This window comes from Typopeltis vanoorti, chromosome 8 (assembly GCF_054136105.1).
Source record: "Typopeltis vanoorti isolate ZY-2024b chromosome 8, IOZ_Tvanoo_1.0, whole genome shotgun sequence".
NCBI classification, from domain to species: Eukaryota; Metazoa; Arthropoda; class Arachnida; order Uropygi; family Thelyphonidae; genus Typopeltis; species Typopeltis vanoorti.
In genome coordinates, this window is record NC_143556.1 from 139327187 (window position 1) to 139350661 (window position 23475).

Genomic DNA, 23475 nt, shown 5'->3' on the forward strand with positions numbered 1-23475 from the left:
CCTTCTCTGCCGTTTTCCACTACGAATAGCATCATTTCAGAATTGTATCCAGTAAAAGAAATTTGTTAAGAGGAGTGGCGGCCGGTGAAAATTTATGTGGGGGTGCTGCATATATAAAATAAAAAAATATATTATTTTCTTAATTAGTAACCAATTTATTAATAAATAAATTTCCATATTAAAAAATTGCTTTATTAAAAATATTTCATCCTCACCACGAACCAACACCAATAATAACAAACACCAAACAATATAATTCTTTTCGTATTTTCAACAGTGACACTCGTCATAATCCAGCCTTGTATCTATAATAAATAAATAATTATATGTTATTTTAACAGAATAAAATAAGATTTGCAAAAGATAGTTCATCCTCACCACGAACACGCACCAATAATAAAAGTTTAGTATCTCACAGAAACAACGCGCGCAAGCACACGATACACTGCCCAAACGAGCAGTGTCGGAATCACTTGTAACGTGCAATCACAAGCGCAAACGAATATCGGCGAGTCTAGCTGCAATTGGCCTAACGTGATAATTCGGACACTGCGTTAGATCGCAGTGCATTTGTTTCGTAATCGTTAAGCGTTTCGTAAAGCGTTAATCGAACAATTCCAATTGTTATCAATCACTGTCGAAACATAAGCTGTAACCTTTAACATGTTGTATTACGCTTATATAATGTTGGAAGCATTGTTATTATTTATAAACACAAACAAAATTTAAGTTTGGCGACACTGCAGCACCCCAAGAAAAAAATGGGGGCGCTGCAGTGTCACTGTACTTATGTACGGTACGCCACTGGTTAAGAGTATCTAAAACTCTCATAAATACCTTAGCAGGTCAAAAGGAGGTCACTGGTCCATTCCCATTTAGCAACATCCTCACCTCACAAAGATACGAAAATTCTAATCCATCGACTAAGACGCTGCTTCCGCAGTGCGTCTTCATTCACGCCCACTTGGAAACTTTTAACTCACAGAGTTATTTAATGAGAATCGGAAAAGATTAGCTGTCGTGCAGAAATTCAAAACTGCTCGGAATGAAACCGCTCTTTCCGATCTTGTACAAATTCTTCATAAAATATCGCATATGATCATACCGTGCTCCGTTGTATTTTTAGAGTAGAATAAAATCCTTAAAATAACAGCCGGTATGTTCGCGAGAGAACATTATGGGCTCAACTATAACTAAATAGGTGAGGTAGTTTATTGATTTTTTGGGGGAGAGTGTCGTTTTCAGGCGGTGAGGGGACGCGTTTACATTTCAGTTACGCAGTATGTTATGAAGAACTTGTGTGAATCTACAGACTCGTCTTATATAGGGAGAAATGATGCAAACATTATAGCATTTTGACAGGGACATGCACTGCCAAATAAAGCATCAAAATATTCGAGAAAAGCAGAAAAAGAACAAAACACTGCATCTTTTTCATAAGGGATGAACTAGAACTGCATGTATCGCACCATTTCGTCTACTAACATGTCCCTGGCAAATTTAACCTCCATTTATACACTTTGAAAATTATTCACGGACTTCATGGATGATTCACATTATTCTGCTTTATCCTACGAGTATCTTTAGTTGGGTTTTGATCTGCAATAGGAGCTGGTTACTGCACTTTCAGCATTATTATCCCCAAGCCCAAGCCATAATAAAACTGTGCCACTTGAAAGCGAGACATTGTCTTGCCACAACATGTATTGTCCTTTTCTGTGGAGTGCACTATGTGCTGGATTATTAAAAATATAGCGGCATACTTCTCAATTCTCTGGAGAATGGAGAAATATGTCGCTTCTCTGACTGACTGCACTAACTTCATTGCATGAACACTGATTAGCACTTTAGAATTTTTTAAAAATCTGTATTGCATGCCATTTCAAATGAATATGGCGGTCAGTAATCATCCTTGGACGATCTACAATAATCTAATTTTTTTTTCTTTTGTTTCAACATTGCGTGTGTATCTCTCCAGTTTGTGTAAAATGTCTGATTTAAAAACACGCCATTTTCGAAATCAGAGTAACAGACTCTGGCGCAGGAAATGATTTAAATGCAAATCCCGTTCAAAAGGTTTCGCTTTGAAGAAATGGAATTACTTATTATTAAATATTAATATTTAGACGTTTCTTTTTTTCTCTCTTATTTAATATTCGGCTTATGTTGTTATTTTTTTTTTATCACACACTCTAATAAAGATCACAAGAAACACGAGTGCCGCTACTCAGTCTACCTGCTGGATGACAAATATCACTGATTTTTTTTTAGATCATGGAACATTCATGTTAAAAGATTTTATTTTATAATAGTATGCATAATATACGGAGATATTTTCTAAAATAAATCAATGAGACTTTTTTCAATAACTTGGATATGTTTATATTTATATAGCTCTCCAAGTTCGTCATTTATAATTATCTGTTATCTATGGCTTAGATCACATTATCTAAGCCATAGATAAATAAATAAATAAATATATATATATATATTTATTTATTTATTTATTTATTTATTTTTAAATTGAACATTTCTTGATATGCTATCAAAAGCTAAATTAAGGATTTCATGTTCTTAACATTGAATTAACTCAACATCCTCAAGTCATTATTTTTCTTTTAATGATTATTCAAATCCTTTCAGGAATACCAAGCACATTTTGAATCTAATATAATTTTCCTGTATGAGAAGGAAAATACTCCTTGAGTGGGGTCTGCAAGTCTAACGAGTGTTGTCTATCAGGTTTTCACGCTTTCGTTAAGGTAAACTTTATTTGATAATAAAATATTGAATTTCGCGATGAATGTCAAACTTTCATCAATTCTTTCCAAAATTTTGAGATTCTGTTCATTCATAATCATTTTAAACCATTAGTGCAATTGGAATGCACATACACGGGCGCGCGTATTCGTCGAAATGCACTCGAATAATATTGAGTTGTTTGCAAATTGGAACGAACTTCAGATGAGTATGAAAATGATTGCAGAGAAACACAAAAAAAGGAACATTTCTATTGGTAGGAATTGCGTTCGAAGCAGCGCAATTTCGAGCCAGAAAGGCCGCTGTATTACATCTGTTAAGTGCGCATGTTTATGGATGGTTTGCAAAATGAAAAAAAAAAAAAAATCGTTCAGTATTCTATATAAGACTACTTGCTCATCTTCATTTGAAAAGTCCTCGTTTAAAGGTTCTTCGCTTGCTGATAGGATTCGAACCCTGGTGTTTCCAGTGGGGGGGGGGGGAGCCAGTACTCTTCCGAAGTAGTTTCTGAATAGCAGTCTTGCACATTTATCAGCCAGTTGAATCAAGAGCTGTTTTCTTTTTTTCTGAGGGAGGATGGGCGTTTTGAGGGATGCGTTGTGGACATGTAGTTTTTAATTCTTTCCTAGTATTTATTACCAATGTCACTAAATTCCGTGTAGCGAATGAGAGAGCTTTTTGTTAATCGCATTCGCTTATCTGAATTTTGCCACTTGAAAACTGGCCAATTTAAAACTTAAATGGACATGTCTAAAGAAAATTTATTAACGATCCACAATACCAAATCCGAATGAAAGCTGTCTAGCTAGAGCGTGATATTTATCTCTGCACTTAGGAACAAACAAACAAACAAAAAAATTGTGTTTATGCATTTTGGAAAAAATTCCTAAAAAAGACTTTTCTTTTTTAATTCGCAGAATTCCACAACTCTTTTCCTGGGGATAACCATGGAACCGTGTTTTAAGGAGACCGTTTATATCTTCACACCTTTCATATCTTTCAGATTATCACAGTAAACACAAAATTCTCAATTCCAGTTACTTCATTGAGCGCATAATTTGGTTCTTGTTTTGCACTCGTTTCACTCAAGTATATTGATGATTGAAGACAGTTGCGGAAATGTGTGAAGCGATATTTTGATGCGTGCATTTCTATCAACCCCTAGCTGCATCTCTATCAGTGTGCTAGATAGCAAAAGCATCTGTGTTCTCCCGAACACTGAAATCGCGGAAATCATATGATTTATTTTCCTGTGATTTTGGTCTGAATAGGTTAGCAAATAAGTAATTTTATTCATAAAAGACTCGCGTGTGCACAGCACATAACGACAAATATGATTGCTAACCCATGACTCAATGAATTATTTTTATTATCAAATCCCACTACCATTAAAAAAAAAGTTTATCTTTCAGATTATTTTTTGAAACAAAAAAGTACATTTTTTTATTGTGTCTTTTCTTTCGCTCGCATTTCTGAGCAAATTGAGCTGGTTTTATGTCTGCTTTTGTTAATCATAACTTAGTGAATATGAAACTATAAATTCGTTTCTATTGAGATTATCCAACAATTTAGGAAATGCATTTTTTATTTAATGGTCTCCACATTTTCTGTTAAAGTTTTTATCTTTAGTTTGTCACGTTCGCGACTTTGTAGGATTCAGATTACTGTTGCTCAACACTTCAATATAGTCAAAAAAAAAAAAAAAACAGTCTCCTTGGTATGTATTCTTTAGAGCAGTATACGTAAATCCGAAGTTGTTGAAACTTTTATCATATTTTCCCTTCTTGGCGGACTTCTCAATCATTACTCACGCTAACTTAACTAGGAGTAAGTTCGTCAAAAATAAAGCTGAACCAAATAAATAATCACAGTTAAAATGTTCAGGTTTTGGGACATACTTTGATTGCATTCAGAAAAACACATCGCTATGAATGTGAAGATAAAAGTATAATTTTAAGATAAAAAAGCAATGCTATAAGAATGTTAATTAATGTGCTATCGTAAAATTTGAAGACAAAGAATCGATATTAAACCAACCCCTAACTTCATAATTGCAATTTTGAATCGATTTTAGTAACTTTTGTGCTAGTAAGCACAGAAAAGATGAAGGATGAAAATAATAATTAATCTCTTATTTTCATCTCAAAAGTTCGCTTTATTCATCATACAGAACTTTTTTTCTAAGACAGTCGCCTCTTTCAGTCATTTATTCTACTGCGGTGATCATTAAATTGATTTGAGAAGTAAATGAAGACAGTCGATGTGTTGCCATGGAAAAAAAAAAAAAACTTTGTTCCAGTTTACAAGCGAAGAAAAAAACTCACTTTCGTACTTGAAAGTATTTTGATTCCCAAGTAGAATAATGATGTGAATTCATCCCAAATTATTTCAATCACTGAATATATTTAAAACTTTCTTAAATGTTGCTTTTTGTATAATTTCAACTAACGACTAATATCCATGCTCACTTCAATGCCTTTATTTAAACATTCAAAAACATTTCACATGATTTTCCATTGTTCATATTTTCCCCCCATCATCCAATCACGTGGTTTGAATATTTGAATTCACACCTGATTGTTACCTTCGTTGCGAAGGTAACAATCAGATGTAATTTTTTCTTTAATTGTTTAGTGTTCTTTGTCAAAATGCATTTGAAGTACATTTTCTATTTTAGTGGAAGTAAAACTTAATTTCATTCAGTTGTAATTTTCATTTGAAAGTGTTTCATTTTTCAATTACATTTTCAGTTTTCTTTAAAGTTTTGTCTGCAGAAATAAGTGTTTATACATTGAACTGTGTTCATATATTCAAGTGCAGTGGGGGGGGGGGGGGCTCCTGGAATAAGATTCTGGTCATCTTCTCCCATTATATTTGCTTATGTGGAGAAATTTCTTCCAATTTTTCATTCTTGTTTTTATTTTAAAATACCGACAAAAATATAAATTAATAATATATGCAATTCCGATCGTATTTTGTTTTTCTTCATTCAGATGTTTTAGGATGATTTCAATCACTTTTACGTACCCAGTGTTATGTGAATGTTATCTCAAATTTCGACTACTTTCGTACAGTGAATTGAGTCTCACCGTATATACTGCTTTGTGTGTGTGTATACTCGACACATGTACATCTAATGTGTTGTCAGGGTTTTTGTTTTGGCAGGTTTTAATTTTCATGTTTAGCCTTTTTCCCCTAGCAAGTGGCTACAATACTTTATAAATAATTCCATTTTACCTGGGAGACTTCGCTGATGTTTCGACAAGTTGTAAATTTCTGGGAAACACACTGGTTCGAATTTTGTGTTCCATAAAACAGAGAAATCATCCAGAGGTAATCTTTAGATGGTAATCTTTGACCATCTAAAGCCCTGAATACAACGATGGAAGTTAAAAGATCCAAAGGGCGGCCCAGAATTAGGGATAGACAAAATAAAATAGGACCTGAAAACCAAATCACAAGTGACACCAAACTGGGCAGAATTGTTCGGACTCTTCAGGGACAGACAGAGTTCATTCGGCCTCATCATCATCCACATAGATGATGGAAGAAGATTAGTTGCCTAGTGAAATTTTAACCAATCCTAAATGGTTTATTTCTTCCATCAATACAATGGAACGTTGATCTCACAGAACGTTGGTGTTTCATATGGTCATAAACCATCTTGATAATTTTTAAAAAAAATTTCTCCGTACACAAGTCTTGCTGTTAAAGAAATACCAGACATTAATTTTGCTTAAAACTCTACTCTTAATAATTGGTGTGCATTCGATTGGTCAGTTTTAACGCTATACTTCATCCCTTCATTTTTCTTTCGTTGAAGATACGACTGAAAGTTCTTTTTTCCGTGCGTTGTTTGTGCGCGTTGGTGACTGAGCTTGTAATTGAATAACAACTACATGTATTCTGACCTCGTTCGCCTTGGCATTGGGAAATATGTCGACCTCGTATTCTACTTATTTACACGACATCAACTTCAGGATTATCATTTGGAGTTATCACGGAACAGTGCAGCTTTTTCTTGAAGTAGCGTTCCAATTGGAGAAATTGAAAAAATAAGTGAAACTGGTGATCAAAATATAATCGAATCAGCTGGATATCTTCCACAAAAACATATATTTGAAACGGTGGCGAAATGGTTTAAAAACTCAGAAAACTAGTTAGTGCTTGATTTCATAAATCTGTAAAAAATATATAAATAAATAGAATAAATAAAAAAAAAGAATCCATGGAAACGAGTTTGATGGTCTCGCATATTATTCCCCCCCCCCCAATCACATGCAATCGAAGGACCACAAGTATCAATATATTGGTTTTGCCAACTGTGTGATATCAGGGTTTTTCTGTTTTTGCTGAAGAATAATCCGAATTGCTTCAAGAAAGGAAAAGAAGGTTGCCTTTCACGAAATAGGCCAAGAACATTTCCTCTTTTCACAGATGGGATTTCACCCTAATCTTTATTCAAGCGGAACCTTAACTCCCTCATATTTTTCAGAGAAATGTAGGAAGGGTTTTTGGAGAGGCCTTTTTTTCTACGATAAGGAGATAATTAAATATGCCACTTGGCTATCATCATCAGATACCAGCGCATGCTCAGTGTAAGGCAAGTTACAGTGCCTCTGTTGTCCAGTCGGAAGCATGGGCCATGCTATTTGATTAAAGGAAGTATTTGTATCTCCTGTGTAGTGCGTGGAATATTTATAAGTCATTTACTGCAACTGAAAGTTGATTATCTGATCGACATAGTGATGAGCAGTAGTTTCTTTCTGAAAACTCGGGTTTTTACTCCCCAAAAAAGAAGAAAAAACCAACCGGGAAACAGTCACCACCCGGCAACCTTGGTTGCTTTGAATGTATTCCAACCAATCTCGTTTTCATTGCATATATGAATGAATTAAATACATTGCTTTTCTATTTGTTAATGCGAAAAAATAAATAATTCAAGCAGTATTACACTGTTATACATACTAGTGTGCAGACGCCTAACGTCAGAGCAACGAGGTATGGACAGCAATTGGACAAGTGTATTGTAATTTTGTACTTAGAAGACTGAGTAATTGGGGATCAGAACGCCTACAAATATTAAACGGATGAAGGGATTATAGAAATGATCGCGGCATTTAGATGTTAAAGCTGAGGCCAGGAGACAAATATCGTGAATCGATTGAGACGTGTAATCCTGCTGTTGTGTGTTGTGGTGAATTGCAATTTGCCAGACTTTTTAGAAATGTTAATTACACGCTCTTTTAGTATTCAGTGAAGGTCGCCAACGTTTCCTTTATGATATTCTCTTATCCTTTCAATAGTCATTCAAGACTGGCCTTTGCGAAATCGGTTTGTTCTTCTATTCGCCCGTCCATCATAGTTTTGTTTGGTTTCTTTCTCGTTTAAAATCCCTCAATATATCCTGCAACTAGCGTTTAGTATGCCAATTCCCCTGCAGTTGTTGCGGCCATTGCTGCCAGTAAATCTGCATGGCAAATACACCGGAATAAGCCAGTAGATTACCAAAAAATGTTCGATAGAGACAAGGGTGAACGAAATTGGGGCTAAAATTTTAAAGTAGTTTTGCATTAAACTCAAAAATTCAATTCATATTTTATGATTATACAACGAAAATGACTCTCAGATTCAGTTTTCAAAATCATTAAGAAAGATATAAATTTATTTCCCAGTGTCGATACGTATATCGACACGGGGAAATATGTACGTATTGTGTACCGCGTACACTGATTTCACTGCATAAAATAATTTCATGATCAAAACTGCAATTTTATTTTTTTGTGTAAGAAATAATCAGAACAAAATCGTTAATTGTACGTTACAAAGTAATACGTGCATTTATATTCTTTTCAATTAAACAGTGTAAAATAGGATAATTTATTTTCCCTTCTTTTACTTTTTGCCACATCCTTTCTAACAAGGTAGATCTAAAACAAAGTGAACCATCTTCCATAACTTTAGCAGAGTTGAGGATTGTAAATTAAGAATGTAGTGTCCATCTCAAGAACAGAATGAGACTTGATAAAAGCTTATAATATTTTTATTCGTAAGTTGTTTCAAATGAAATGGACAACATTCTGCTATTTGTGTTCTATTTGTTTGAACCAGCATCTGCTTCCTGAATTAAATAATGATACGGGTGTACCAGCTAAATTAGATGCGTTAAGACAGTTATATCATCTAGTTCGGTCTTTTCTGTAGTGACCTCTCATCAAAGCAAAGGTAGCAAGTCTTTGTTAAACCACACTTAATCAGGGCAATCATAGATAACCGCTAACTTTTCATAAAATATTATAGATGTTTTTTTTATTTTATTTTATTTAGATCCTAATGTGAATATCTTCGTTCAGTTCAAAATCAATCCGACCAGGCCACGACATATTCATGAAATAGTTTTAGAGGAAAAGTTGAGCCAGCTCGGTTGGATTGGTTGAGCCATCTCGCAAACTGTCGATTGCTATGCAATCGACAGTTTGCGAGATCGAATCCACTGTGGGTGTTTGTGATTGCCTTTCGGTTGGAGATGAATTTGGTTCGCCTAGTGTGAGACGTTATCCCCGCTTATTGAAATCTTGAAAAATGTGCATATTGTTCTCCAGAGCAGGGTTGCCAGACTATATAAAAATTAATAAAAAATATAAAAATGAATGAAAGAAATAGGAAAAAAAATTAACCTATCCACGGTAGTAATGTACTATAGATCCTTAACCTATCGTGGATGGGAGTTACTTTAAAAAAAAAATAAAAAAATAGAAACATTTCTTCTCTCGCGCGTGTGTAATCGAATTCACATCCAAGTAATCCATCAACTCACCGTGCATTCGTGGAAAAGTATTCTGTCTTTTCGAACAGAATGTCATTCTACAAGTGCAAAGTGCGGTATCCTTTAGCGTGCAAAACATATTTGTCTATCGAATAAGAAAGCATCAATAAAAGACGTTAAAATATAACCATATACTTCTACTATTCTGTTGGCAGTTAGTGTTGGACTGTGTATCGAATTTTTTAACCTGCGGTTCTAAAATTTACCTATTTTTGGATGATAAAACAAATCAAAATAAACAGCGATTGTTTTAAACACTGAATTTCTTCTCATAATTCACAAAAACACTTATTTTCTAGAGAATATTGTCATATTTTCGTTAACATTATCTAGCATTACCATAAAATGCAGACTTAATTTCAATAACTATTTGGTTCTATGTTAGAATATCATCTGTAGTGTGTTCGTGGTATTTCACAGCGACTCTAAGGTTTCTCATTCTCCGGCAGAAATATTTTAACTTAATGGTCACTAACTTATCACGGAACAGAACGTGCGAAGCAGTACGCGTGCAAAAAATCAGTGTCGAAGACGACTGAAAAGAGAAGTGTAATACTGTATATCAAGTCAATTTTAGAATGATCACAGTTCCTTCAAAATCGTTTCGACTTTAGCTTGAAAAAAAAAATGAATTCTACAACTCGTTCTTCTTTCTTATCCCCCCAAAGATTCATTAAGGATTTAGCTCTTCCTTAGCCACGAAGTAAGTGTAACTTCTGTAACTGTTCAAGGATAGAAAAGAGGATGAGTTGTGATAATTTCTAAAGATAAGCTATGGGCGTTTCTTCTATAGCATAAGTTCTGAGCACAATTGAAGGCGTTACCACTCCCACCCGAATACTTATCTAAGATACTCACGATTCTCTGAATGTATTTCTGGCGAAAACCCAGATGATACGAAGCACTTGATACAGTCAGAGGTGATCTGCCTTCATCATATATGCATGAGTTGAAGGAAAAGAGTGAAACTAAAATGCAATTGTACGTGTGAGTGGGTTCACTGTAGTACTCAAATAGAGAGAGAGAGAGAATGATGAGTGTGTGGATAGAATCATGGACGGGAAGAAGCTGACTCCAGAAATATAGGCAAAGGACAAGAAAACTCACTTCCCATTTGATCAGGGGAAGATATTGTCTACATCCCTAGCCTTTTCAAAGTCGAATTTGGATTTGTTGACGGCTCTTCGAACCTGTTGCAAGATGTAGGGCTGGATATGTATGAAGCTTCATCTTCCTCAAGCCAATTATGATATGCTGAGGTTAATTTTTCGTTATTTACCAGGTTCCATAGCGCACTTAATGGAGCATCAAGTTTTGGATAGGGATTTGGTGGTGGGGAGGAATAAGAAATGAAGGAAGGACTATTTTCCAATCAGAATTAATTTCATTATTAGATCAGTTGAAGTGCTTCGATCAGAAGAATGGAGAGGCAATAGGAAAAGAGGAAATCACGAAGGTCATCCCATTTGGCACCAGTGTAGTGCCAAGGAACGGAGACTAGAAGTCGATGTTGGGAGATGTTTTATTATATCTACAGTATATTGCAGATGATTATCTTGAATTCCGTTAGATATATGGACAATCTACGTTACAGTTTCTAACAGCATATTTGATATTTTCTTTCTTGTATTAGATTTTAGTTTTTTTCTCAAATTATATCGACGACTGAATAGAAATTAAAGTATAAATCTCAACAACTTTGGAGTTGAGTAGAAAGTATACTTTACAATGTCACTGGTTAATTCATCACCAAGGCGCTTTTCCATCCAGTGGTATTAATGTAAGGAAGTAGAACTTTCCTTCTTTTCCATTCACAAGCAACTCCATCAAGTATATTTGGAAAGTTCAAAAGTTGTTTCCTTCTAATTGTTTCCTTATAATAATAATAATAATAATAATAATAATAATAATAATAATTGCCATCTGTTAATCTACTCAGCAAAATTTCGTGCGGTAGCTCCATTTCACAATGATGATTTTCATACGGCCGTCGAATACTTCAAAAGTGAAATGAAGCATTTAAGTCTAACCATACCAAAGAAATGAGAAGGCATTCAAGCAAGTATGGACATTTATTTAAGTAATAATCGTGTTTAGCAGACACCAGCATCCGAGTTAAGAAAGCATCACCAAAGTGACATTCTAAAGTAACTTTCTACTCAACAGAAAATCTTTACCAATCTGTGAAAATAATAGAGATTGGAGGATTTATTACACCACAGTATTAGATTACCGAGACGAAAGAATAGGGCAGTGACCTTTGACATCGCATGTTTTGTCTTCTTTCTCTCTTTCTTTCCTGTGAGGCAGAGAGAATAAGTTTCGCTCTCATCCAGGACTGCATACACGGCAGCTTAACAGAACCTCACTCATGAGAAAGTGTTGTTTTATAGCACATAACAAATTATATCGTGCAACCTCATTACAGTATTTGCTTCTATTTTGTAGATGAATTTATCCACAAAGGCGAAACTGCAACACGTTTTCACTCTTAAAAGGATTTGACGGTATTGTAGTCTAGCTTCCTGGAAATGGGTAAAGAAAGAAGGTAAAGTAGAAGAGTTTCTTCTACTAGTAAAGTAGTTTCTTCTACTTTACCCTTCCTGGAATGGGTAAAGTAGAAAACGAATTCTAATTACCTTCGCTAAAATTTGACTAATAGTATACAGTATACTCTGCAAAACTAAGTTCTGTAACGTCTTCAGAAAGAATTGCAGGTTTCAGTCTGACTAAACTGAAAATCCATCTACAGATGTCATAGAACTTATTTCTAGGATATGCAGTCATATAATTTTTTTTCTATAAGTCTAAGCTTCAAATGAAACATTTTGGAGTTTTTGCTTTAATTCTTAGTTTACTAAGGTCCTTTCTCTCTCGCTGATCTCCATCCACAGGTCTAGTGCACTAAAAGTGCTATCGGAAGTGTTACATTTTTGAACCTTTTCAGTTCATGGCGAGTTAGCTGGTTTCATAAGGGAACAATAGAATTTTCCTCTTGGAAACTTGACATAAGGTTTAGCGTGCGTTTCATCCTCCAAACATCTGCAGAACAAATGCGATTAACAGGCATCTTTCAGTGACCTCATAGTTGTTTCGGCCAGAACTTCAACCATGCTAATACATTATTTTATTTCCATTAAAATTTCTGTCCCGCCTTCAAACATCCCTCTTTCTTGTGTTTTGTGCAGTAGACAATGTATCATTTGTTTTTCCCTAAAGATTTCTTCTGCTGTATGTCGGCATCAAAGCCTTTATGTAATAAAAAAAATCACTTACCGGTATTTAGGAAACGTTTTATATCCGCTTAACAATAATATATTTATTGTTAAAAGACCCAACGTTTCGTTCCCTTTCATTTGGTGGTATTGAAGAATTATTTAAACAATTGCGAACTTGTATACTATAAATTCGATAAGGAAAAAAAATCGAAACGTAGTTGCTGTTAGAGTTTCAGCCTGGTACGTAGTTCCTTCCTTCCACTGGCGACCTCTTGTGGGCGTTGTTCTTGAGCAAGCTTGTCATTGAACAGGATGTATGCCAAATCTTGTTCAAAATTAAGCCATCCTCTCTATTACAGCTGAAGTGGTTTTTGTAGCACTTGGATGACCTCCAGGAAAAGTACCTTCTTTAAATTTGGATCTTGGAAAGAGGCTCCCCCCCCCCCTCCATTGCATGAAGGTATTTTTTTCATCCCATTATATGAAGTGCTCTTCAAATACAGCAAAACGGTAGTACACGATTCTGACTTAAGTTTATAAACATGCGGGTTCTGTTTTCATGTTGCTGCTTTGTCAAAACTGTTAGGAACCACTCATGGGATGTTGACAGTTATTGCTATGTCTGAGGAAAGGTAAAGAATTCCATAACTTGTATGCTTTATTAATATCATGTTATGTAAGATCATACTTAGCGTGATGCATCTTTAAAATATGATATTTGTCCCGATCTTAACCTACAAATTTAACTCTTATAGTAAAGCTCCTACATTGCTTAAACGAAAGATTAACATGCATCCGAAATCATTAGGAAAAAAAAAAAAAACTCCGCTAACGCCATTCATTCCCAAAGAAATTGGTAAAACTCTTTTAGTGCTCACTAACTTTTGGAAGTAGGTGGACGGCTGGTCTCCGCTCTTAGTCGATGACTGCTAATTCCTTTCAGAACTTTTGACAATCGACCTTTGTCTTTTCGCGTCTGCATATAAATAGATGCTTCGAAATAAATTTAATAATATATTTAAGATCTCAACACATCACTGTTATAATTTTACAGTATTTGGGAATTATATAATTGTAAACATATATATTACGAAGTTGAAAGATAATAAATAAGAAAAGTGAAAAAAAAAACATAATTTCTGAGTTAATTTGTGTCCACATTGGTAGTTGTAACCTCAAATTTAAGCAGAAAAAATATTTTTAGTGAATACTGATCATACAATCGAGAAACCATTCCTATCAAGATTCCGAGGCTAAACGAGCAGTTCGACGTTTGAGCCTTTAAAAAAAAAAAATAAAGAAAATAAAGAAAATTACCTCGAACTTCAGAGGAGGTGGCTGCTCGTAATGCGCATTCGTCATCCATTGCATTAGGCAGCACTTAAGGCAAGATTTCTTGGATCCGATTTAAATATAGAAAATGTTAACAGGTACAACGTAAATTACTAGAATCACAGCCTATTAATTTTGTCGGAAGCAAAACAAAAACTATTTTACTTTAAACATAAGATTTATATCATTTTAAAATTTTCTTTATATCTACATTAATTTTAAGAAATTAATAAACATGACTTAATTTTGAAGGTATTAATTTGAGAAGTCCCAAGCTGGTCCATAGACATAACACGGACACGTCACTCAAGGTTTTGTCCCAATCATTTGAGAGGAGGAGGCATTTCTTTATGTCATCATGGATATGTATCTCCAGAAGCATAACGTCTAAATTGGCCTAGCTCTACTAAAAACAGGAACAGAATTCTCCAAGATGAAAACAAGCTGATGACCTGCATAAAGCATAATGATGGGTTTTATGATTTTTATGGTATGCGCACTATCGAATTCCATCTAACGATTCAAGTCATTTGTTTGATCCGAGTGCATATAAAATTCTTTAAATTATTTCAGTATGTCGAATCTTGTACCTTGTAAAGAATAGTATTCGTTTTTTTTCCTATTTTATTTTATTTGGATTATGCAGTAAGCATAAAATGGCCACCATCTATGTCACTAGTGATTTCAGAGCGACTTCGATTGCAAACATTTCTCTCATTTTCTCGTCCTCTTTATCTTTCAAAAAAAAAAAAAACTGTAAAGAGCGATATTTCACGATAAAACAGCAATGGTTTTTTCGATGTAAGTCACGGGGTAGCAGAGCGGAACTTGAGAAATTTAATTAGATTGCACCAGATTCAAACATGCCGACTCTATTTGAGAAATAAAAAAATGCCTTCGTCTATCCGGGAATCAATTGCATATCTCGGTGAGTGAAAAAAAAAGTTACGAAAGAAAAACATCGCTGTATAAAGTACATATCTCAAATGCTGAAAATATTTTGAATCGTTCTTAGACTAGGAAAAAAAAAGCATCGCATTAATGTTTGCAAATCAATGTAATAAAATGTTTAACATGAATCGTCCATTTTTTTTTTTTTTGTTATTCTAGATCATTTGGAATTTTTTTATTCATTTCTGTGTTAGCTTATTGGAATTTTATCCTTCATCACGACCAGGGGCTGCTCATGCATAGGCACTACGGAACTGCACCACCAATTTTTATCGATATATAAATATATTTATTAATTTATTTATATTTGCTTGTAATATTTAATTTTATCAACAATCTTCTACAATTCTCTTATTTTGTATAAAAAAGAATAAAAATCCATTTTGTAGCACTTAGGAAGGCGAAGGACTACCAGCACTTATTCACCACAGTGTCATATAGCTACGTGCGAAAGCACGTAGTACGTGCTTCCGCGCACGTCATAGTGAGATGCGCCTTTTTTGAGTGCCATCTCCTATCGGAGGTCAGCGACCACCTTGGCAAATTTTGAGAGGTCCTCAGCCACTCTGAACAGTCCCTCAGAGTTGATGCCAGTCCACTGTTTGATATCCGCCAGCCAAGATTTTCTTCGTCTTCCTTGTCCTCTTCTTCCATTTAACTTCCCTTTTATAATTAATTGAAGTATCTTATATTTTTCATCACGAAGTAGGCGACCAAGATATGCAGATTTTCTTCTTTTTATGGTATCTAAAAGTTCATTTTCATTTCCCCATTTGTTCCAGTACTTCTTGATTGGACTATAATAAATTTAGTTTAATCCTTTAGTGTAAGCAAACAAAGTTTGCGCCTGAAGTATCTTCAGGACTGAGGCAACTCGTGATAAAGGCGGGCCAAGCTCTCATCACTCCTTGTCTCAGTATCTCCCATAATGCAAGGCACATCTCCTTGTGGACATGTATAATGCTATACATTAAGGGAAGGGCCACTACCCAGTCCGGTTTTCGACCTTTATTGAGGTCTCTTCAGTGGGAGCCAGACCCAGAGGTGGTGATACCAAGATGGAAGCAATGGAGAAGTCATATTTACCTGTAAGTTGCCAAAAGGTGTCTCACCTTATTATTAAATTACTCTGGATTTAGAAAAAGATGTTGGCTCTTCCCTTAATACATAGCATTATACATGCCCGCAAGGAGATGTGCTTTGCATTATGGGAGATACTGAGACAAAGAGTGATGAGAGCTTGGTCCACCTTTATCACGAGTTGCTTCAGTCCTGAAGATACTTCGGGCGCAAACATCAGTTTCCTTTCTGGTCGTGCACTAAGATTGGAATGTGCTGATGACAGCACACTCCATTCCGCTTTTTTTGCTTGCACTTGGATAAAGGATTAAACTAAATTTATTATAGTCCAATCAAGAAGTACTGGAACAAATGGGGAAATGAACTTTTAGATACCATAAAAAGGAAAAAATCTGCATGGCTTGGTCACCTACTTCGTGATGAAAAATATACTTCAATTAATTATAAAAGGGAAGTTAAATGGAAGAAGAGGACAAGAAGACGAAGAAAATCTTGGCTGGCGGACATCAAACAGTGGACTGGCATCAACTCTGAGGGACTGTTCAGAGTGGCTGAGGACCTCTCAACATTTGCCAAGGTGGTCGCTGACCTCCGATAGGAGATGGCACTCAAAGAAGAAGTGCAAGACAAGAACAGATACTATGTTTACTCCCTATGCAACACAACGGGGTTATCAGTTTCCTTTCTGGTAGTGCACTAAGAGTGGAATGTGCTGATGACAGCACACTCCATTCAGCATTTTTTTTTTCATTTGACAGATTTGTTATATTGAAATTATCGAATTACTGATCAACATTCCTGCATAGTCCAACTTGAAAATCAATAAACTTCCATCTTATGTTTCTTTCATACAATCTTCCTTCTTTGGAGTGGTCATTCTCGTACTGTTTCTCCAAAGCTTTTCTCTGTTCAAGGAGTATATGCACGGCACCGATGTGCAATAGCAGATTTTTCAACCTTTCGTGTGGGTGGGATCGATATTGTGTGTGTATCAATAACATTAATATAACAACATTTTGAAATTGTATAATGCGTTTATAACTTGGGCGGAAATAAGTGAATTAAATACAAAGCAGTCTTGTCGGTTTACTCATCATTTTTAATTTTCCCAGAGCAGTATTTTTATCATTTGCATTGCACTATTTTTCATGCTAGAAGTAAACTGAAATTCCCCAAGCTATTCAACCTGTGAGAGAATGCAGACAATCACAGATTGACCATTTTATTAATAGTATTCTTGTGGCATTATTCATTATCACAACTGTTCACATAACTGTTTTTGGCCAAAGCACGTGTAGTATTGTGTTGCAATTAAAATGGTCTGATGGAAATTGTCCAAAACGAATTAATAGACAGATGGTAAAAACCAAATTTCATTAAATTCCACCGTGCCATTGAGAAAATGTCAATATCACTTCGAATCATTTTGCCAATAAAATGATCCTATAGAACCGTCAGTAAACTGAACAGATAAACATTCTACTTAATCCATGCTAAATCCAGGATTGTATTAAATTCCATTATAACCAGAGATATGTGATTATTGCAAAAAAGCTTTGCAGACATTATGGTGTGCTCTTACAAATAGTTCGATTAAAACCAAGAGGTTGCTTGAACTCGAAAACCCAAGATTCTGCCATAAAAAAAAGGAGAAATCAACTAGTAGATGGCATACACAGTTGACTTAACATGTTGATCTAATAGTCTGCTGTAATTTTAACCAATCTCGACTCCTGCTGTGCAATGCTGCGCATTATCACGATGCGCAGCTTCGCATAATGTGGAATCGCTATACTATAGGAAATACAGAATTGTCTAGAATGTGGATGAAGTTCGGTTACCGTTTTTCAAAGTACTGCGAAAAAGGATAGAGAGTGTAACCCAGACGAGAAGAAGCACCGTGTTTAACAGCGTGGACGATTCACTCTGTTAAATAGTATTTCTTGGCTTGCGTATCTAAACACGTCCATCTGATTTTCATGATTACTATGCAAGCCTGCATAACACCTCGCAGGATGTTACGGTAACTCAAAACTGAGTCCCGCTTACCAGCATTGCGCACAGTTATATTTTTAGTGTGCATCTCGTTGACTTATTGCAGGGAAACATCGTTTATTACGGGTAAACCCACTGTTTCGCAACTGAAATCGTATTTTGATTTTTTTTATTATTAGTAAATGTTGCACTAACTCGTTTCCTCCGCTCCTCTCTAATATTTCGAGCAGACAGTTTCAGGAAAGATTTTGAAGTTGGTTTACATTTCTTGACTTCTCAGGACAGGAGCAAGAATTCTTTACCCTTTAGAAGTCATCATTGAGTAAAATGGTTTTACCCGTGGGTTCGCAAAGACCAGGATAGTGCAAACTTTGAGTAGGAACATCCTAAGGAAGAAATCGAGATCATGATGGTTAGAAATGTGGCTTTTGGTGCACAAGAGAACATAACACCAACACACACACAGTGATTGATGGATGTTGTCATTGTATTTGCGTAAATACAATGTTGCATATGTTCAATATTCTCGCAGCGTACTTAACAGGTCTTTTCCTCGGCAAGTTCCCCTTTTCCTCAGAAATGAAACTGACTTCAAGGATTGACGACTTTCATCAGTGAACGAGGTCAACGGGAGGGCAAAGGACGCCATTCGAGTGGTCATAAAAAATGAATGGCCTTCAAAATTGTTTTGAGATTTTCTGTTTTGGAAAATCAGTGAAGGTGACCATGCTGCTGATGACGAAGACGTTTTTTTTATAATACTATTAAGAAAAAGCCACGGATGATCTGATAGTTCCTTGTACGTAGTCCAGATGCCTGTTTTCAACTTTAAAGATATTTACGTTACACAGTTTGATGACGCCTTCTTTCATGAACGACTCTCACATATCGGTCTCATGGATTATGAAATCGCTAATTATTTAAATGCTGTGTTTGGAGAATAACTGCGATATTAAATGTTTCTTCATATATTAAAAACTTGTGAAGATCAGTCAGTAGCGACGACGTCGTTTGATGGGAAAGACATGTTCGATCCAGTCGCCCTTCGACAGGAAGTGCTTTTCATCTCCGAGGAAGGAAAATTAGCTGACCCCTTACTTAGTGGGCAGGATTTCATCAAGAGAACTTGCAACTGATCAAAGAAAACACGTTTAGTCTATCTACAAAATACGTTTAATTGGGACTGCTGTGCAAATATCACTCGTCTACAAGGACTAAATGATATAATTTATACATGGATTTGCTTTTGTGAGTTCTCGTATTTCATCAGTATGAATTCGACGAAAGGGCTTTAATATTAAACCCAATTTCCGACCCCTCATTAAAAGTGTAATATAGTGCGACATACACTTAGTTTTGGACGAGATGACCTTTAGTGGCATTTACACCCGATGAATTGTGCAGCTTGTATATCTGGATATTAAACTCAGCTCTCTTCATTAAAACTAAGAGGCATGGGTTTATATGGAAGATACTTTTATTGATATTTTTAGAACAGGAACTCTGCTGCATGATTTGCAGTTATCGTCTGACACTAAGTTAAATTACTCGTGAATTTCCTTCCGATTGTGATCATGTTTTGGTTCCTTTCTAAAGTCGTTGAACGTTTGTCATAACACAGTCCTGTTGTGCTTCATCTTCTCCCTAAGCGAAATAAAGCCATGTTTGCATGGTTAAATTCTCCCTTGGGCTTCAGTAATCGAAAATTTTTGTTTAAAGACTGAGACGATTGAGAATTTATCTAACACCCAAATTTATTTTATTTTAGGTATTTTTATTATTTATTTCATGAGTATTTATTTTTTTCTGTTTATTAATTTTATTAATTTATTTATTTACTGCGACCAAAGTTTTTGGAGTATCAGTTTAGAAATGCATACTCTTGTCGGGATTCGAATCCATAATCGATGATCTCGGAAACCGGAAATCTTATATTTTAATGCAGCATCAGGAATATTGAATACTCTTAATACTTAACTTCTTTCAGTTCAGTACTGCACAGTCTTATGAACTACAATGCAGAATACATTTACCGAACTGTATTCTTCTCAAATTTGTGCGTTAGACATTTTGATAAATTTCCAAAGTGAAATCTCTGAAAGGAAAATAAGCATTCAGTTGAGTATTCAGAGAAAATGAGGTAATATTTTGTGTTGACCTCGAGTACATCGTCATCCGGTTATAAGGCCGAAATTTTCGTTTCCTTGAGGTGATACCGCACTTGTACTGTTCTGCTAAAGCAGGCCACGGGTGGTCGAATGTGCGGCGCGTGCATACGTGCCCGAAGGTATGTGATAATCGCATGTTCGATTCCCACCTCTGCCTTAAAGGAAAATTTCTCGAGGCATTTTCCAGTTAGTTCTAATTAGCCGGCCTCGTTGAGACAACGCGCCGCATGCTACGGACAGTAGAACAAGCACGGCCACATTAAAAAAAAAAAAAAAAAAAAGAGCAAAAAAAGAAAGAGGAGGAGACGTTGCATGTGGATCGTTATATGTCGGACCTAAAGGGGGGGGGGGTTAGGTGATTTCTAGGAGATTACTTGGATCGCTTTTATCAAACAACAGTGGTCATTATCAATGCACTGCTCACTTACTTCTGATATATATTTATTTATTTTCATTTATGTTAGCTAACCGGTCTTGGACAGTTGTTTGGACTTGGAATCCAGTTCGCTCCCATCCGGAAACACTGTTCTTGAAACCCAACATGGAACTTTTCTCGGGCACTTCAGCCCTCCAATAAACGGAGAAGTGGTCTCACACCGGGTGATAAAATTCATCTACCACCAAACAACAATCACAAACATCTATGCCTATGGCGAGATTTGAACTCACTACCTGTTGATGAGTGGAAACGCTATCCCCCCCCCCCCCCCCCCAGGTCAGAGAGGCAGGCAAATGACATGCCCTGCTTTTGTTACAAATTATTCAGTGCATATTATAATTAATATCATTATCACTCGGATATTTAACACAATTACATTTTTTTGTTCTTGGTTTAATTCTTTCATAATATCTTCGTTTCTTTTGTGATCAAATAGGGTACACTTTGCAGTTTTTCTCATAAACTTCATTTCTGCTGTTGTTAATTTCTGCTGTGGTTTTAAAGTACAAGCCATTAGGAAAAAGAAAACCAGGACGTCCTCTTAAACGAATCACCGATGACTTCTAAGGCTGGAACAGGCCATGCTAGGCCTAAATCCTTGATACGTATGATGATAATAATGATGATGACATATTTTTGTTAACACGAAGAGGAGTATTTTAATGTTTTACGGTAACAATTTAAGTAGGGTTGCTGTTTGTAGTGAGTCTCCTCCCCATCTTCTTGTTTTGAGCTGTAACCACATCCAAGTTCTTCATCCTCAAGTCCTCCTCCACCAGCTCCCTCCATCACTTCTTTGATCGCCCGAGTTTCCTCCTCCCCAGCACATCCATCTGTATGACCTTTCTTCCCACATACTCGTCCTCCCTCCTCATCACATGACCAAACCTTGTCTCCTGTATCGTCACTCCACAGTTCGTAAATTTCGCCGTTCTCCTTACGTAGTCATTTCTAAGACGATCCTTTCTGGTCACACCGCACATCCACCTAAGCCTTGTCATCTCCGCTACCTCCATCGTGCTGATGTTATTTTTCCTCAGGGCCACAGTTTCCATAGCATACGTCATAGCTGGTCTCACTAAATATTGCCTTTTAGGTTGATCGGCACCCTCTTATCGCATAGCACTCCAGTCATCTCTCTGAAGTTCCTCCATTCTGCTTGTATCCTGCATCTCACTTCCTCTCAGCCTCTCCATTCTCTTTCACTGTTGAACCTAAGTATCTAAAGTCACTGACCTTCTTGATGACATTTTCTTTCCAGATCTGTCTCCTGATTGCCATCCACTTTGCAACACATATACTCTGTCTTACTTCTGCTCGGTCTCATACCTCTCTCTTCCAGTACTTTACTCCAACTTTCCAGTTTAGCTGCCACTTCTTCTCTTGATTCTGCGCACAGCACGATGCTATCCGCATACAGCATAGTCCAAGGCGCGTCTTCTCTCACCTCCTCTGTCACCACCTCCATCACAATATTAAACAGGAAAGGACTTAATGCTGACCCTTGATGCAAGCCAACTGCCACTTGAAAACTTTCTGTTTCTCCCAGGCAGGTCCTAACTCTTGTCTTCACATTTCTGTACATAATAAATGAAATCTCTCATTTTTTTTTCATTTTATTAATATTAGTCTTTTTTATTGTGGTCCCTGTTGCATGAGAGGTAGGTGGTCAACCTATAGTACGTTAGTACCATGAATGGTCAGAGAGCTTAGAAATGAGAAACTAGTTTATGATGGCGTGTGAGAGGAGACTGTTCCAAAGGAGAGCAGTAGAAGGAATGAATGGATTTAAAGAAACGTTTGATCTGTGATTTAAGAGGTGTCGGGTGGCTATGCATGTACTTCAATAGTTTAAGTAGGGGGATTATAAATTAGTTCATATGTACGATAACAATGGAAGATGCTTTTATAGAAGGTGCATGCAGAGGAAACTAAACGACTGTAAAAGTGGGTGGAGTAAGCTCTAAGACATGGATCATTCATTAACTAAATCGCTCTTTTATGTATTGATCAAATATTTTTAGGGGAATCTTAGGGACGGCACCACCCAAATGCGAGAATATTAAAAGAGCCCGAGAATATTAAAAGAATATTGAAAGAGCCTGTAGTTATTCTGTAGATAAGCACTAGTGGTACCGCAGTATAGTTTCATTCGCTCTAGAAAAAACACATTGTTCCCCTTATAGGCGGTAAATATGTGTAGAGATAAAAAATAATTCGCATTTCAGAAACGATTCATAGCGACGAATCTTTCTGTTGAGAAAAACAAATGACACCTTCATACTTTTGTTATTGTAAAAATAATGTTTTATTTGATATCATACGATGTAATGTACATATGATCCTTAAGTACTTCGTTATAAATCACAAGAACTAATCTGTGGTAACCAATAATAAAATAGAAATAGTATTATCAAATATAGTTTTTATCGGAGCTTGGCAAGTACTTTAAAATGCACTTTGAGTATTACAGCTGATTTTCAATGGTGCTTTTGAGCTACTCTTTCTGTGTTTAATCTAAGCAAAACATTAAAACCATATCTTCAACTACCAACTGCTAGTCGTATATTAGTTAGCCAAGTGTTTGTAATTGGATTTTGGTTTTCCCCTGATTCTCTTTTGCTAGAAATTTGTTCGGACGTCTCTGCGTCTTCGGAACATGCTCTGACTTACAAGACATCATGAACACGTGGTCCGTGATTGTAG

General features: G+C 35.9%; 1 long non-coding RNA gene across 3 annotated transcripts in view; it reads left to right on the forward strand.

The window, feature by feature from the left end:
- The window catches only part of LOC150104384 (uncharacterized), a 756755-nt gene that overhangs the window by 276715 nt on the left and 456565 nt on the right, over nucleotides 1-23475 (forward strand). For 2 of the 3 annotated variants that reach the window (XR_016548696.1, XR_016548698.1), the window contains exon 1: nucleotides 13290-13436. This is a non-coding gene — a long non-coding RNA (uncharacterized LOC150104384). Of the gene's footprint in view, nucleotides 1-2643; nucleotides 2763-13289; nucleotides 13437-23475 lie in introns of those variants that run through there. The other variant, XR_016548697.1, reaches the window with a different exon arrangement.